This window comes from Lampetra fluviatilis, chromosome 36, assembly GCF_964198595.1.
Source record: "Lampetra fluviatilis chromosome 36, kcLamFluv1.1, whole genome shotgun sequence".
Lineage (NCBI taxonomy): Eukaryota > Metazoa > Chordata > Hyperoartia > Petromyzontiformes > Petromyzontidae > Lampetra > Lampetra fluviatilis.
Window position 1 is genome coordinate 9,125,279 of NC_136310.1, and position 16,726 is coordinate 9,142,004.

The window sequence follows — 16,726 nt, forward strand, 5'->3', positions numbered from 1 at the left end:
CGGGGGGGTGGGAGACGGGGGGGTGGGAGACGGGGGGGTGGGAGACGGGGGGGTGGGAGACGGGGGGGTGGGAGACGGGGGGGTGGGAGACGGGGGGGTGGGAGACGGGGGGGTGGGAGACGGGGGGGTGGGAGACGGGGGGGTGGGAGACGGGGGGGTGGGAGACGGGGGGGTGGGAGACGGGGGGGTGGGAGACGGGGGGGTGGGAGACGGGGGGGTGGGAGACGGGGGGGTGGGAGACGGGGGGGTGGGAGACGGGGGGGTGGGAGACGGGGGGGTGTGGGAGACGGGGGGGGGTGGGAGACGGGGGGGTGGGAGACGGGGGGGTGGGAGACGGGGGGGTGGGAGACGGGGGGGTGGGAGACGGGGGGGTGGGAGACGGGGGGGTGGGAGACGGGGGGGTGGGAGACGGGGGGGTGGGAGACGGGGGGGTGGGAGACGGGGGGGTGGGAGACGGGGGGGGTGGGAGACGGGGGGTGGGAGACGGGGGGGTGGGAGACGGGGGGGAGATGGGGGTGGGAGATGGGGGGGAGATGGGGTGGGAGATGGGGGGGGAGATGGGGGGGGAGATGGGGGTGGGAGATGGGGGTGGGAGATGGGGGGTGGGAGATGGGGGGTGGGAGATGGGGGAGGAGATGGGGGTGGGAGGTGGGGGATGGGGGGTGGGAGATGGGGGTGGGAGATGGGGGTGGGAGATGGGGGTGGGAGATGGGGGGTGGGAGATGGGGGGTGGGAGATGGGGGGGGAGATGGGGGGTGGGAGATGGGGGGTGGGAGATGGGGGGTGGGAGATGGGGGGGGAGACGGGGGGGGGAGACGGGGGGGGGGAGACGGGGGGTGGGAGACGGGGGGTGGGAGACGGGGGGTGGGAGACGGGGGGTGGGAGACGGGGGGGTGGGAGACGGGGGGGGGGAGACGGGGGGGTGGGAGATGGGGGGGAGATGGGGTGGGAGATGGGGGGGGAGATGGGGGGGGAGATGGGGTGGGAGATGGGGGTGGGAGATGGGGGTGGGAGATGGGGGGTGGGAGATGGGGGGTGGGAGATGGGGGGTGGGAGATGGGGGGGGGAGATGGGGGGGGGGAGATGGGGGGGGGAGATGGGGGTGGGAGATGGGGGGTGGGAGATGGGGGGGGAGATGGGGTGGGAGATGGGGGGTGGGAGATGGGGGGTGGGAGATGGGGGGTGGGAGATGGGGGGGGAGATGGGGGGGGGAGATGGGGGGGGGAGATGGGGGTGGGAGATGGGGGATGGGGGGTGGGAGATGGGGGTGGGCGATGGGGGTGGGAGGGTGGGAGATGGTGGGTGGGGAGATGGGGTGGGAGATGGGGGTGGGAGATGGGGGGAGATGGGGGTGGGAGATGGGGGTGGGAGATGGGGGGGAGATGGGGGTGGGAGATGGGGGGGAGATGGGGTGGGATATGGGGTGGGAGATGGGGGGGAGATGGGGTGGGAGATGGGTGGGTGGGAGATGGGAGATGGGGGTGGGAGATGGGGGGGGGGAGATGGGGGGGGGGGTGGGGGGTGGGAGATGTTGGGTGGGAGATGGGGGGAGATGGGGGGGGGAGATGGGGGGGGATGGGGGTGGGAGATGGGGGGGGGAGATGGGGGGGGGGTGGGGGGTGGGAGATGTTGGGTGGGAGATGGGGGGGAGATGGGGGGGGGGAGATGGGGGGGGGATGGGGGTGGGAGATGGGGGTGGGAGATGGGGTGGGAGATGGGGGTGGGAGATGGGGGTGGGAGATGGGGGTGGGAGATGGGGGGGTGGAGATGGGGGTGGGAGATGGGGGGGGGAGATGGGGGTGGGAGATGGGGGGGGGAGATGGGGGGGGGATGGGGGGGGGAGATGGGGGGGGGAGATGGGGGGGGATGGGGGTGGGAGATGGGGGGGTGGGAGATGGGGGTGGAGATGGGGGTGGGAGATGGGGGTGGAGATGGGGGTGGAGATGGGGGGGGAGATGGGGGGTGGGAGATGGGGGGGGGAGATGGGGGGGAGATGGGGTGGAGATGGGGGGGGAGATGGGGGTGGGAGATGGGGGGGGGAGATGGGGGTGGGAGATGGGGGGGGGGAGATGGGGGGTGGGAGATGGGGGGGGAGATGAGGGTGGGAGATGGGGGTAGGAGATGGGGGTGGGAGATGGGAGTGGGAGATGGGGGGGGGATGGGGGTGGGAGATGGGGGTGGGAGATGGGGGTGGGAGATGGGGGGAGGAGATGGGGGTGGGAGATGGGGGTGGGAGATGGGGGTGGGAGATGGGGGTGGGAGATGGGGGGGGGAGATGGGGGTGAGAGATGGGGGGTGGGAGATGGGAGTGGGAGATGGGGGGGAGATGGAGGTGGGAGATGGGAGTGGGAGATGGGGGGGGGGATGGGGGTGGGAGATGGGGGTGGGAGATGGGGGGGGGAGTGGGGGTGGGAGATGGGGGGGGGAGATGGGGGTGGGAGATGGGGGTGGGAGATGGGGGGGAGATGGGGGTGGGAGATGGGGGTGGGAGATGGGGGTGGGAGATGAGAGTGGGAGATGGGGGGGGATGGGGGGTGGGAGTTGGGGGTGGGAGATGGGGGTGGGAGATGGGGGGGGGAGATGGGGGGGGGATGGGGTGGGAGAAGGGGGTGAGAGTTGGGGGTGGGAGATGGGGGTGGGAGATGGGGGTGGAGTTGGGGGTGGGGATGGGGGTGGGAGATGGGGGGGGGAGATGGGGGGTGGGAGATGGGGGGGGGAGATGGGGGTGGGAGATGGGGGGTGGGAGATGGGGGGGGGAGATGGGGGGTGGGAGATGGGGGTGGGAGATGGGGGTGGGAGATGGGGGTGGGAGATGGGGGTGGAGATGGGGGTGGGAGATGGGGGGGAGATGGGGGGTGGGAGATGGGGGTGGGGGGGGGCGTACATTGTTGGGGAGTGGGCCACCAACACACCGTTGGCGATTATCTGAACCGGTCCTGGGCCCTCCCCTAGGTCGACTTAGCCTCAAGGGCGCCCGGCGTACTGCTGGCCAACCACCCCCTCGTGTGCCTTTGCCGGCCTTCATAGATGCCACTCGCTTATAGCACTTGCCCCAACATTATTTTCAGGCTATACGGGGGATCTTTGTTTTTTGTTCATTGTTCCGGCGGATGGTCACGCAACTCGTTCACGTTGAGTGTCGTCACGAGGCCGGGGCAGTGTCAGGCCAATCTGATTCCCTCTCTCCCCTCTCTCCCCCCTCTCTCTCACCTCTCTCCCTTCTCTCTCTCTCTCTCACACCTCTCCCATCTCTGACGCTCTCTCTCCCCACCCCTCTCTCTCCCCCTCTCTCTCCCACGCGGCCGTTGCTACGAACTTCCGGTCCACGTAAATTAGACCCCGGCTCTCGCCTTTTACCGCCGGGTTTGTGTTCTTGTTTTTGTACACACGGTTGATGCTGCATTGTTTGTGTCTGTTTCACAGACGGTACCCCCGCTCGTCTCCTGCCCCTGATGTAATGTTTCCTTTAATAATACATTTTCGCATGTTTAATATTATTATTATTCATTGCACACGCACAGCCTTTAAATGCACACACACGTGTGTGAATGCGTGTGTAAATGAACACGTGTTCGTGTATTTATGGGCGGCATGGATCGCTCCCACTCACACGCGCATACACACACACACACGTGTTCATTTACGCACGTGTTCATTTAGGTACGTGTTCATTTGGGCACGTGTTTTTTCACGCACGTGTTCATTGACGCACGTGTTCATTGACACACGTGTCCATTGACGCACGTGTTCATTGACACACGTGTTCATTTCCGCACGTGTTCATTGACGCACGTGTTCATTTACACGCGTGTTCATTTACACACGTGTCCATTGACGCACGTGTTCATTTCCGCACGTGTTCATTTCCGCACGTGTTCATTGACGCACGTGTTCATTTACACGCGTGTTCATTTACACACGTGTCCATTGACGCACGTGTTCCTTTGCGCACTTGTTCCTTTGCGCACGTGTTCATTGACGCACGTGTTCATTGACGCACGTGTCCATTTACACACGTGTTCATTTACACGTGCTCATTGACGCACGTGTCCATTGACGCACGTGTTCATTGACGCACGTGTCCATTGACGCACGTGTCCATTGACGCACGTGTTCATTGACGCACGTGTCCATTGACGCACGTGTTCATTGACGCACGTGTTCATTTACACACGTGTTCATTGACGCACGTGTTCATTTACGCACGTGTCCATTGACGCACGTGTTCATTTAAACGTGTTCATTGACGCACGTGTCCATTGACGCACGTGGTCATTGACGCACGTGTTCATTGACGCACGTGTTCATTGACGCACGTGTCCATTGACGCACGTGTTCATTGACGCACGTGTTCATTTACGCACGTGTCCATTGACGCACGTGTTCATTGACGCACGTGTTCATTGACGCACGTGTTCATTTACACACGTGTTCATTGACGCACGTTTCATTGACACACGTGTCCATTGACGCACGTGTCCATTGACGCACGTGTTCATTTACACACGTGTTCATTGACGCACGTTTCATTGACACACGTGTTCATTTACACACGTGTTCATTGACGCACGTGTTCATTTACGCACGTGTCCATTGACGCACGTGTTCATTTAAACGTGTTCATTGACGCACGTGTCCATTGACGCACGTGGTCATTGACGCACGTGTTCATTGACGCACGTGTTCATTGACGCACGTGTCCATTGACGCACGTGTTCATTGACGCACGTGTTCATTTACGCACGTGTCCATTGACGCACGTGTTCATTGACGCACGTGTTCATTTACACACGTGTTCATTGACGCACGTTTCATTGACACACGTGTTCATTTACGCACGTGTCCATTGACGCACGTGTTCATTGACGCACGTGTTCATTGACGCACGTGTTCATTTACACACGTGTTCATTGACGCACGTTTCATTGACACACGTGTCCATTGACGCACGTGTTCATTGACGCACGTGTTCATTTACACACGTGTTCATTGACGCACGTTTCATTGACACACGTGTTCATTGACACACGTGTTCATTGACGCACGTGTTCATTGACGCACGTGTTCATTGACGCACGTGTTCATTGACACACGTGTCCATTTACGCACGTGTTCATTGACACACGTGTTCATTGACGCACGTGTTCATTGACGCACGCGTTCATTGACGCACGTGTTCATTGACGCACGTGTTCATTGACGCACGTGTTCATTGACGCACGTGTTCATTGACGCACGTGTTCATTGACACACGTGTTCATTGACACACGTGTTCATTTGCGCACGTGTTCATTGACGCACGTGTTCATTGACGCACGTGTCCATTGACGCACGTGTTCCCCCTATTCGGCACGTGTTTATTCCGTGTTCTCCGGTATCCTCCTCCCATAGTTAAAACCACACTCACAGTGGAACTGATATTCGCCAAAATCCCACGTCCATTGAACCCCGAGAAAGTCCCCTGCAAGTCACTCAACTGGCATCACCCAGGAGCAGCATCGGCGGCCGCATGGCGCCCCCCTACTGCGGAAACTTCTCGGAACCCTCGAGACTCGGCAAGGCCCTCCTGATGATAACAATACTGGCTATGAAGGCCGGTGGCTAAGGCACACTCAATCCCGCCACGTCACGCACCATTAAACACCATCACATACCATCACATCCCACTACGCACCATCACACACCATCACACACCATCACATCCCACTACGCGCCATCACACACCATCACGCACCATCACGCGAAACTACGCACCATCACGCACCATCACGCACCATCACACTTTGCACTAAGGGATGGTAGCACTTGCCTCCCGGTGCTAGTATCAACTGCACACCGCACCACCTACTCATTTAAGGCTGAGTGGACCTAGTGGAAGCCCGGGACTGGTTTTCCGATGTTAGCCCTGGCTGGGTGTGTAGTGCGGTGCGCTAACTACTGTTCCACCGCTCAACACACACACGTCTATACACAAAGACAAATATCCCCCGTATAGCCTTAACAGACTGTTGGGGCAAGTGCTGTTAGCGAGCACCTATGAAGGCCTGTACAGCACACGAGGGGGTGAGTGGCCAACACCACGCCCGGCCGCCTTTGTCTCCCCAGTGGCGATGTTTACACACCGCACCAGTTACTCGTTTGAGGCTGAGTCGACCTAGGGGAGGCCCAGGACCGTTGGAGACAATCGTCACTGGTGTTGGCCGTGAGCGGGTCACCGTGTTTGTAGCGCAGACACACACTCCCCCAATCACACACACACAGCAACAAAAGCTATTCGCCACTAAGTGGCGGTGAAGTCACCACAGCGCTTGTGCCAGGCTATGTGCACGTTGAGGCCACATGAAGTGTCGAACGCCTGCTGGCAGGAGGTCACGGGGCAGACCCAGTTGCTACGGGTCGACTGACTGAGATGACTAATGCACCACCTGTGTCCCCTATTGTGCCTTGCTGTGCTTTAGCCACCCGGCGCTCCGCTCGTTGTTGTGAGCGTCGCTCCTCCACCCTTCGTTGTTGTTGGAGGGCGACTGCCTCCAACTGCCCAGTAGCATCCTTCACGAGCCTCCTCCACAGAGGCCGATCTTGACACCGCTGGTACCAGTCATTGGCAAGTCCACTCAGCTCCACGTCCTCCTGTACCACATCACTCCATCTCTCCTCTAGCCCGTGCCAGGCCCGTTTAGCCCCCTGGATCCGGCCGAACAAAAGCTGTTTAGCCATGCGGTGGCTGGGCATGCGGGATACATGACCCAGCCAACGCAGCCTTGCCTGCCAGAGGAGCTCACCGATGGGACTTTGTCCAGATCTTTAAAGGATTTGTGAACTCCTCACACAATCCAGCCTGGTTAAACCCAGGATGGATCGTAGGCTTGCCAGCCTAAATGTTTCTAAACGGCGAAGATGTTACATTAGTTGGGTCCACGTTTCGCAAGCGTAACGAAGGGAGGGAATGACTGTGGCCGAGAAGACCTTAAACTTCGTGCAGAGCAACAGACCAGATAGCATCCACACAGCGATACGCAACCGATGAAAAGATATTGCCACTCGACTGATTCGGAGTGAGACCTCTGCTGTTAAACCGAAGCCGGTCATGAGCACGACTGCCCCATCACCAATTGGGAGTTGTGGGGGTGGAGTGTCCGATGGTACAAAATACCCAGGCAGGTGCTTAGTTGTGGTGGGGCTGATGGTAAGGCCCCACCTCTTAGTGGCAAGCTCCAGGTTCAGCAGCAGCGCCTCCAACTCCTTCTCTGAGTGAGCAGCAATTACCAGATAATCGGCAAACATCACGTGGTTGACCAATAGGGAGCCATCCCTTGACCGCACCCGGGCATTGATCAGCCTCCCATGGTATTTGTACCAAATGGAAATTCCTCCGGTACAGCCATCGAAGGCTTCATGAACTACGTGGTCGAAATAGATGTTAAATAACGTGGGAGCCAGGGAATATCCCCGTCGCACCACTAGGCGAACAGGGAAAGCTCCTACTCCCGGCCACGTAGTTTTACCCGTGCCCGCTCACCATCACAGACACACTCATCCAGTCACACACGGACAGACACACACACTCATCCAGTCACTCACCTACACACACTCATCCAGTCACACACCTACACTCCCCCAGTCACACACGGGCACATACACTCCCCCAGTCACACACACACACACAGACGCATTCCTCCACTCACACACACACACACGTGGAATTAAATAAATAAACGAATGCCCCCGTCCTTTCTAACAAAATCACAGTCGCGCCAGTTTCCCGGAGTCTGATTCCCGAGAATTCCTCTGATCCCAGATCAGCCGCTCTCTCAACTTGAAAGTCCGCCCTCTGGCTTCCACCCCCTACATGGCTGGGAGATGGAGGGGGTGGTGGAGGGGGTGGTGGAGGGGGTGGGGGAACAGGGAGGGAGAGGGGCGGTAGAGGAGGATGAGGGGAGAGGCAGCGTGGACAACTCCAGACAGCTCAGCGTTGTGTGACTTGGTGTGAGTGACTATGGCAGACGGAGAGAGATAGAAGGGGGGGGGGAGAGAAGGGGGAGAGAGGTGGGTGAAGGGGGAGAGGGGAGAGCGGTGGCAGATGACGGGGAGCTCTGCATGCTGATATGAGCTACCCGTCGGAGGCCGTCGGACTGCGAGAAGGGCTGCGTGCAGAACGAGAGAGAGCGAGAGAGAGAGCGATAGAGTGAGCGAGAGAGTGACCGAGAGAGTGACCGAGAGACTGAGCGAGAGAGTGAGCGAGAGGTGGGGGTTTACATAAAACAAAGTAAAAAAATGTACGAAATGATGAACGAAGCAAAGTGCCGACTACACCGAGCATCTTCTTGTTTCCACTGATCGTAAAAAAAGAGAGAGAGGTAGAGGAGAGATGAAAGGAGACGGGAAAAGAGGTGGAGGAGAGAGGAGAGAACGAGACGGAAAGGGAGAGTAAAAAAAAAAGAAAGAGAGCTCGTGGGGGGGGGGGGGAGAGAAAACAGGAGAGAGAGAGAATGGGAGAGAGGCGTGGGGAGAGCTAAAGACATTTTTATATGTCAAGAGAGAAATACTTGATTCTGTCAGAAACGAGCGGATGGACGTAGTAATGAAGATGATGATGCCTTGGTTTCTGCCGATGTTGCTGATGATGCCGCCTTCGCTGATGATAATGCTGATGATGATGATAATGCTGTTACTGATGATGATCGTGCTGCTGCTGAAGATAACGCTGCTGCGGATGATGATCAGGATGTTGCCGCTGATGATAATGCAGCTGATGATGATGATAATGCTGCTCATGATGATGATAATGCTGCTGCTGATGATCAGGATGTTGCTGCTGATAATGATGATGATAATGCTGCTCATGATGATGATAATGCTGCTGCTGCTGATGATGAGGTACAGGATGTTGCTGCTGATGATAATTCAGCTGATGAAGATGATGCTGCTGCTGATGATGATAATAATGATGTTTCATATGATGATGATAATGATGCTACTACAGCCGTTGCTGCTGATGGTGAGACTGCTTCTGTTGCCGATGAGGATTAATCTATAAGCTGGTGCTGCTGATGATGATGCTGCTGCTGCTGATGATGATAACAAACGACGAATATTCAAACGTTCATGAAACACACCGCACAGATAGACACAAAGACAAAGATCTCCCGTATAGGCTGTTGGGGCAAGTGATGTTAGCGAACAACCAATGAAGGACACGCGGCCGACTTTGTCTCTCCCTAGCGCTGATGCTCTATGAGCTGGACAACTATAAACTATTTTATTTTACCAGCTCGACACCACTGAGCAGTGTAGCTCTTCTTTTTCAGAAGCGACCCTGGCAGTCACAGATGATAGCGCAACGAAGTGGCTTATCGCGTGGCCATTTCTATACTCACTCGGTTCTTTCGGTAAAGTCACGTATGTAGATATAAAATAACATTTAAATAAATCACAAATTAAATTAAAATAGGGCATTTCTAGCAGCCAAACACTCTAAGCACGTGATGTTGATTGTAAATGAGGGAGGGGAAAACCGGAGGACACGGGGAGAGACACCGCAAACTGCAAATATACAACAGCAGGCGTCAGGGTCGGGTGATCGAACCCACGACCTCCTGTATACGAGGCGAGGAAGTTAACATCTCCTAGCCACCGTGATGATGATGATGAGAGAGAGACGCAAACTCCAAATATACAGCAGGTGTCTTGGTCGAGATCGAACCCACGACCTCCTGCACACCAGGCGAGGTAGTTAACATCTCATAGCCACCGTGGCGCCCCTCTACCTAGCGGGGTAGGGGTGGTGGGGGTGGAGTACGGTGGGGGGGGGGGTGAAGCCCGGGGTCAGCTCAGACATTCACCACTGACGGTAGCCGTGAGCGGTAGTTGTGTCGGGGGGGGGGGGTGCAGGTCCCCGGGGTCGCTGGGGTTGGCGTCGGCATGAAGCGCCCGAGACCCGGAGCGGTGGGGGGGTGGGGAGTGAATGGGAGTTCAGGGTGTGTGGGTGGTGGGGGGAGTGAATGGGAGTTCAGGGTGAGTGGGTGGTGGTGGTGGGGGGGGGAGTTCAGGGTGGTGGTGGTGGGGGGGGTGAGTGAATGGGAGTTCAGGGTGGGAGGGTGGGTGGTGGTGGGGGAGTTCAGGGTGGGTGGGTGGTGGTGGGGGGGAGAGTGAATGGGAGTTCAGGGTGGGAGGGTGGTGGGGGGAGTGAATGGGAGTTCAGGGTGGGTGGGTGGTGGTGGTGGGGAGTGAATGGGAGTTCAGGGTGGTGGTGGTGGTGGTGGTGGGAGTGAATGGGAGTTCAGGGTGGTGGTGGTGGTGGGAGTAAATGGGAGTTCAGGATGGTGGTGGTGGGGGGGGAGTGAATGGGAGTTCAGGGTGGTGGTGGTGGTGGGGGGGAGTGAATGGGAGTTCAGGGTGGGGTGGTGGTGGTGGTGGTGGTGGTGGGGGGGAGTTCAGGGAGGGTGGGTGGTGGGGGGAGTTCAGGGTGGGTGGTGGTGGTGGTGGGGGGGGGGGGAGAGTGAATGGGAGTTCAGGGTGGTGGTGGTGGGGGAGTGAATGGGAGTTCAGGGTGGTGGTGGTGGTGGGGGGAGTGAATGGGAGATCAGGGTGGGTGGTGGTGGTGGTGGTGGGGGGAGTTCAGGGAGGGTGGGGGTAGTGGGGGGAGTTCAGGGTGGTGGTGGTGGTGGTGGGGGGGGGGGAGTGAATGGGAGTTCAGGGTGGTGGTGGTGGTGGGGGGAGTGAATGGGAGTTCAGGGTGGTGGTGGTGGTGGGGGAGTGAATGGGAGTTCAGGGTGGGTGGTGGTGGTGGTGGTGGGGGGAGTTCAGGGGAGGGTGGGTGGTGGGGGGAGTGGGGGGAGTTCAGGGTGGTGGTGTGGTGGTGGTGGGGGGGAGTTCAGGGTGGGTGGTGGTGGTGGTGGTGGGGGGAGAGTGAATGGGAGTTCAGGGTGGGGTGGTGGTGGTGGTGGTGGGGGGAGAGTTCAGGGAGGGTGGGTGGTGGGGGAGTGGGGGGAGTTCAGGGTGGTGGTGGTGGTGGTGGGGGGGGGAGTTCAGGGTGGGTGGTGGTGGTGGTGGGGGGAGTGAATGGAGTTCAGGGTGGGTGGTGGTAGTGGTGGTGGGGGAGTTCAGGGAGGGTGGGTGGTGGGGGGAGTAGGGGGAGTTCAGGGTGGTGGTGGTGGTGGTGGGGGGGGAGTTCAGGGTGGGTGGTGGTGGTGGTGGTGGTGGGAGAGTGAATGGGAGTTCAGGGGTGGGTGGTGGTGGTGGGGGGAGTTCAGGGAGGGTGGGTGGTGGGGGAGTGGGGGGAGTTCAGGGTGGTGGTGGTGGTGGTGGGGGGGGGGGGAGTTCAGGGTGGGGTGGGTGGTGGTGGTGGTGGGGGGAGAGTGAATGGGAGTTCAGGGTGGGTGGTGGTGGTGGTGGTGGTGGGGGAGTTCAGGGAGGGTGGGTGGTGGGGGGAGTTCAGGGTGGTGGTGGTGGTGGTGGGGGAGTTCAGGGAGGGTGGGTGGTGGGAGGGAGTGGGGGGAGTTCAGGGTGGTGGTGGTGGTGGTGGGGGGGAAAATTCAGGGTGGGTGGTGGTGGTGGTGGGTGGAGAGTGAATGGGAGTTCAGGGTGGGTGGTGGTGGTGGTGGTGGTGGGGGGAGTTCAGGGAGGGTGGGTGGTGGGGGGAGTGGGGGGAGTTCAGGGTGGTGGTGGTGGTGGTGGGGGGGGGAGTTCAGGGTGGGAGGTGGTGGTGGTGGTGGGGGGAGAGTGAATGGGAGTTCAGGGTGGGTGGTGGTGTGGTGGTGGGGGAAGTTCAGGGAAGGTGGGTGGTGGGGGGAGTGGGGGGAGTTCAGGGTGGTGGTGGTGGAGGTGGGGGGGGGAGTTCAGGGTGGGTGGTGGTGGTGGTGGTGGGGGGAGAGTGAATGGGAGTTCAGGGTGGGTGGTGGTGGTGGTGGTGGTGGGGGGAGTTCAGGGAGGGTGGGTGGTGGGGGGAGTGGGGGAGTTCAGGGTGGTGGTGGTTGTGGTGGGGGGGGGGAGTTCAGGGTGGGTGGTGGTGGTGGTGGTGGGGGGAGAGTGAATGGGAATTCAGGGTGGGTGGTGGTGGTGGTGGGGGAGTTCAGGGTGGTGGTGGTGGTGGTGGGGGGGGGAGCTCAGGGTGGGTGGTGGTGGTGGTGGTGGGGGGAGAGTGAATGGGAGTTCAGGGTGGGTGGTGGTGGTGGGGGGGGGAGTTCAGGGTGGGTGGTGGTGGTGGTGGTGGGGGGAGAGTGAATGGGAGTTCAGGGTGGGTGGTGGTGGTGGTGGTGGGGGGTTCAGGGAGGGTGGGTGGTGGGGGGAGTGGGGGGAGTTCAGGGTGGTGGTGGTGGGGGGGGGGAGTTCAGGGTGGGTGGTGGTGGTGGTGGGGGGGGGAGAGTGAATGGGAGTTCAGGGTGGGTGGTGGTGGTGGTGGTGGTGGGGGGAGTACAGGGAGGGTGGGTGGTGGGGGGAGTGGTGGAGTTCAGGGTGGGTGGTGGGTGGTGGTGGTTGGGGGAGAGTGAATGGGAGTTCAGGGTGGGTGGTGGGGGGAGTGGGGGGAGTTCAGGGTGGTGGTGGTGGTGGTGGGGGGAGTTCAGGGAGGGTGGGTGGTGGGGGGAGTGGGGGAGTTCAGGGTGGTGGTGGTGGTGGGGGGGGGAGTTCAGGGTGGGTGGTGGAGGTGGTGGTGGGGGGAGAGTGAATGGGAGTTCAGGGTGGGTGGTGGTGGTGGTGGTGGGGGGAGTTCAGGGAGGGTGGGTGGTGGGGGGAGTGGGGGAGTTCAGGGTGGTGGTGGTGGTGGGGGGGGGGAGTTCAGGGTGGGTGGTGGTGGTGGTGGTGGGGGGAGAGTGAATGGGAGTTCAGGATGGGTGGTGGTGGTGGGGGGAGTTCAGGGAGGGTGGGTGGTGGGGGGAGTGGAGGGGAGTTCAGGGTGGTGGTGGTGGTGGGGGGGGGAGTTCAGGGTGGGTGGTGGTGGTGGTGGTGGGGGAGAGTGAATGGGAGTTCAGGTGGGTGGTGTGGTGGGGGAGTTCAGGGAGGGTGGGTGGTGGGGGGAGTGGGGGGAGTTCAGGGTGGTGGTGGTGGTGGTGGGGGGGGGGAGTTCAGGGTGGGTGGTGGTGGTGGTTGTGGGGGAGAGTGAATGGGAGTTCAAGGTGGGTGGTGTGGTGGTGGGGGGAGTTCAGGGAGGGTGGTGGTGGGGGGAGTGGGGGGAGTTCAGGGTGGTGGTGGTGTGGTGGGGGGAGTTCAGAGTGGGTGGTGGGGGGGGGAATGGGGGAGAGTGAATGGAGTTCAGGGTGGGTGGTGGTGGTGGTGGTGGTGGGGGAGTTCAGGGAGGGTGGTGGGGGGAGTGGGGGGAGTTCAGGGTGGGTTGTGGTGGTGGTGGTGGGGGGAGAGTGAATGGGAGTTCAGGGTGGGTGGTGGGGGGAGTGGGGGGAGTTCAGGGTGGTGGTGGTGGTGGGGGGGGGGGTTCAGGGTGGGTGGTGGTGGTGGTGTGGGGGGAGAGTGAATGGGAGTTCAGGGTGGGTGGTGGTGGTGGTGGGGGGGGGAGTTCAGAGTGGGTGGTGGTGGGGGGAGTGGGGGGAGAGTGAATGGGAGTTCAGGGTGGGTGGTGGTGGTGGTGGTGGTGGGGGGAGTTCAGGGAGGGTGGGTGGTGGTGGTGGGGGGGGGAGTTCAGGGTGGGTGGTGGTGGTGGTGGTGGGGGAGAGTGAATGGGAGTTCAGGGTGGGTGGTGGGGGGAGTGGGGGGAGTTCAGGGTGGTGGTGGTGGTGGGGGGGGGAGTTCAGGGTGGGTGGTGGTGGTGGTGGTGGGGGGAGAGTGAATGGGAGTTCAGGGTGGGTGGTGGTGGTGGTGGTGGGGGGAGTTCAGGGAGGGTGGGTGGTGGGGGAGTGGAGGGAGTTCAGGGTGGTGGTGGTGGTGGTGGGGGGGGGAGTTCAGGGTGGGTGGTGGTGGTGGGGGGGAGAGTGAATGGAGTTCAGGGTGGGTGGTGGTGGTGGTGGTGGGGGGAGTTCAGGGAGGGTGGGTGGTGGGGGGAGTGGGGGAAGTTCAGGGTGGTGGTGGTGGGGGGGGGGAGTTCAGGGTGGGTGGTGGTGGTGGTGGGGGGGGCAGAGTGAATGGGAGTTCAGGGTGGATGGTGGTGGTGGTGGGGGGAGGTTCAGGGAGGGTGGGTGGTGGGGGGAGTGGGGGGAGTTCAGGGTGGTGGTGGTGGTGGGGGGGGGAGTTCAGGGTGGGTGGTGGAGGTGGTGGTGGGGGGAGAGTGAATGGGAGTTCAGGGTGGGTGGTGGTGGTGGTGGTGGGGCGAGTTCAGGGAGGGTGGGTGGTGGGGGGAGTGGGGGGAGTTCAGGGTGGTGGTGGTGGTGGTGGGGGGGGGAGTTCAGGGTGGGTGGTGGTGGTGGTGGGGGGAGTGAATGGGAGTTCAGGGTGGGTGGTGGTAGTGGTGGTGGGGGGAGTTCAGGGAGGGTGGGTGGTGGGGGGAGTGGGGGGAGTTCAGGGTGGTGGTGGTGGTGGTGGGGGGGGAGTTCAGGGTGGGTGGTGGTGGTGGTGGTGGGAGAGTGAATGGAGTTCAGGGTGGGTGGTGGTGGTGGGGGAGTCAGGGAGGGTGGGTGGTGGGGGAGTGGGGGGAGTTCAGGGTGGTGGTGGTGGTGGTGGGGGGGGGGGAGTTCAGGGTGGGTGGTGGTGGTGGTGGTGGGGGGAGAGTGAATGGGAGTTCAGGGTGGGTGGTGGTGGTGGTGTGGTGGGGGGAGTTCAGGGAGGGTGGGTTGGTGGGGGGAGTTCAGGGTGGTGGTGGTGGTGGTGGGGGGGGAGTTCAGGGTGGGTGGTGGTGGGGGGAGAGTAAATGGGAGTTCAGGGTGGGTGGTGGTGGGTGGTGGTGGGGGGAGTTCAGGGAGGGTGGGTGGTGGGAGGAGTGGGGGGAGTTCAGGGTGGTGGTGGTGGTGGTGGGGGGGGGAATTCAGGGTGGGTGGTGGTGGTGGTGGGTGGAGAGTGAATGGAGTTCAGGTGGGTGGTGGTGGTGGTGGTGGGGGGAGTTCAGGGAGGGTGGGTGGTGGGGGGAGTGGGGGGAGTTCAGGGTGGTGGTGGTGGTGGTGGGGGGGGAGTTCAGGGTGGGTGGTGGTGGTGGTGGGTGGGGGGAGAGTGAATGGGAGTTCAGGGTGGTGGTGGTGGTGGTGGGGGAAGTTCAGGGAGGGTGGGTGGTGGGGGGAGTGGGGGAGTTCAGGGTGGTGGTGGTGGAGGTGGGGGGGGAGTTCAGGGTGGGTGGTGGTGGTGGTGGTGGGGGGGAGAGTGAATGGGAGTTCAGGGTGGGTGGTGGTGGTGGTGGTGGAGGGAGTTCAGGGAGGGTGGGTGGTGGGGGGAGTGGGGGGAGTTCAGGGTGGTGGTTGTGGTGGTGTGGGGGGAGTTCAGGGTGGGTGGTGTGTGGTGGTGGGGGGGAGAGTGAATGGGAGTTCAGGGTGGGTGGTGGTGGTGGTGGGGGAGTTCAGGGTGGTGGTGGTGGTGGTGGGGGGGGGGAGAGTGAATGGGAGTTCAGGGTGGGTGGTGGGGGGAGTGGGGGGAGTTCAGGGTGGTGGTGGTGGTGGTGGGGGGGGGAGTTCAGGGTGGGTGGTGGTGGTGGTGGTGGGGGGAGAGTGAATGGGAGTTCAGGGTGGGTGGTGGTGGTGGTGGTGGGGGGAGTTCAGGGAGGGTGGGGTGGTGGGGGGAGTGGGGGGAGTTCAGGGTGGTGGTGGTGGGGGGGGGGAGTTCAGGGTGGGTGGTGGTGGTGGTGGGGGGGGGAAAGTGAATGGGAGTTCAGGGTGGGTGGTGGTGGTGGTGGGGGGAGTTCAGGGAGGGTGGGTGGTGGGGGGAGTGGGGGGAGTTCAGGGTGGTGGTGGTGGTGGGGGGGGGGAGTTCAGGGTGGGTGGTGGAGGTGGTGGTGGGGGGAGAGTGAATGGAGTTCAGGGTGGTGGTGGTGGTGGTGGTGGGGGGAGTTCAGGGAGGGTGGGTGGTGGGGGGAGTGGGGGGAGTTCAGGGTGGTGGTGGTGGTGGGGGGGGGGAGTTCAGGGTGGGTGGTGGTGGTGGTGGTGGGGGAGAGTGAATGGGAGTTCAGGATGGGTGGTGGTGGTGGTGGGGGAGTTCAGGGAGGGTGGGTGGTGGGGGAGTGGAGGGAGTTCAGGGTGGTGGTGGTGGTGGTGGGGGGGGGAGTTCAGGGTGGGTGGTGGTGGTGGTGGTGGGGGGGAGAGTGAATGGGAGTTCAGGGTGGGTGGTGGTGGTGGGGGGAGTTCAGGGAGGGTGGGTGGTGGGAGAGTGGGGGGAGTTCAGGGTGGTGGTGGTGGTGGTGGGGGGGGGAATTCAGGGTGGGTGGTGGTGGTGGTGGGTGGAGAGTGAATGGGAGTTCAGGGTGGGTGGTGGTGGTGGTGGTGGGGGGAGTTCAGGGAGGGTGGGTGGTGGGGGGAGTGGGGGGAGTTCAGGGTGGTGGTGGTGGTGGTGGGGGGGGAGTTCAGGTGGGTGGTGGTGGTGGTGGTGGGGAGAGTGAATGGGAGTTCAGGGTGGTGGTGGTGGTGGTGGGGAAGTTCAGGGAGGGTGGGTGGTGGGGGGAGTGGGGGGAGTTCAGGGTGGTGGTGGTGGAGGTGGGGGGGGAGTTCAGGGTGGGTGGTGGTGGTGGTGGTGGGGGGAGAGTGAATGGGAGTTCAGGGTGGGTGGTGGTGGTGGTGGTGGTGGTGGTGGAGGGAGTTCAGGGAGGGTGGGTGGTGGGGGGAGTGGGGGGAGTTCAGGGTGGTGGTGGTTGTGGTGGTGGGGAGGG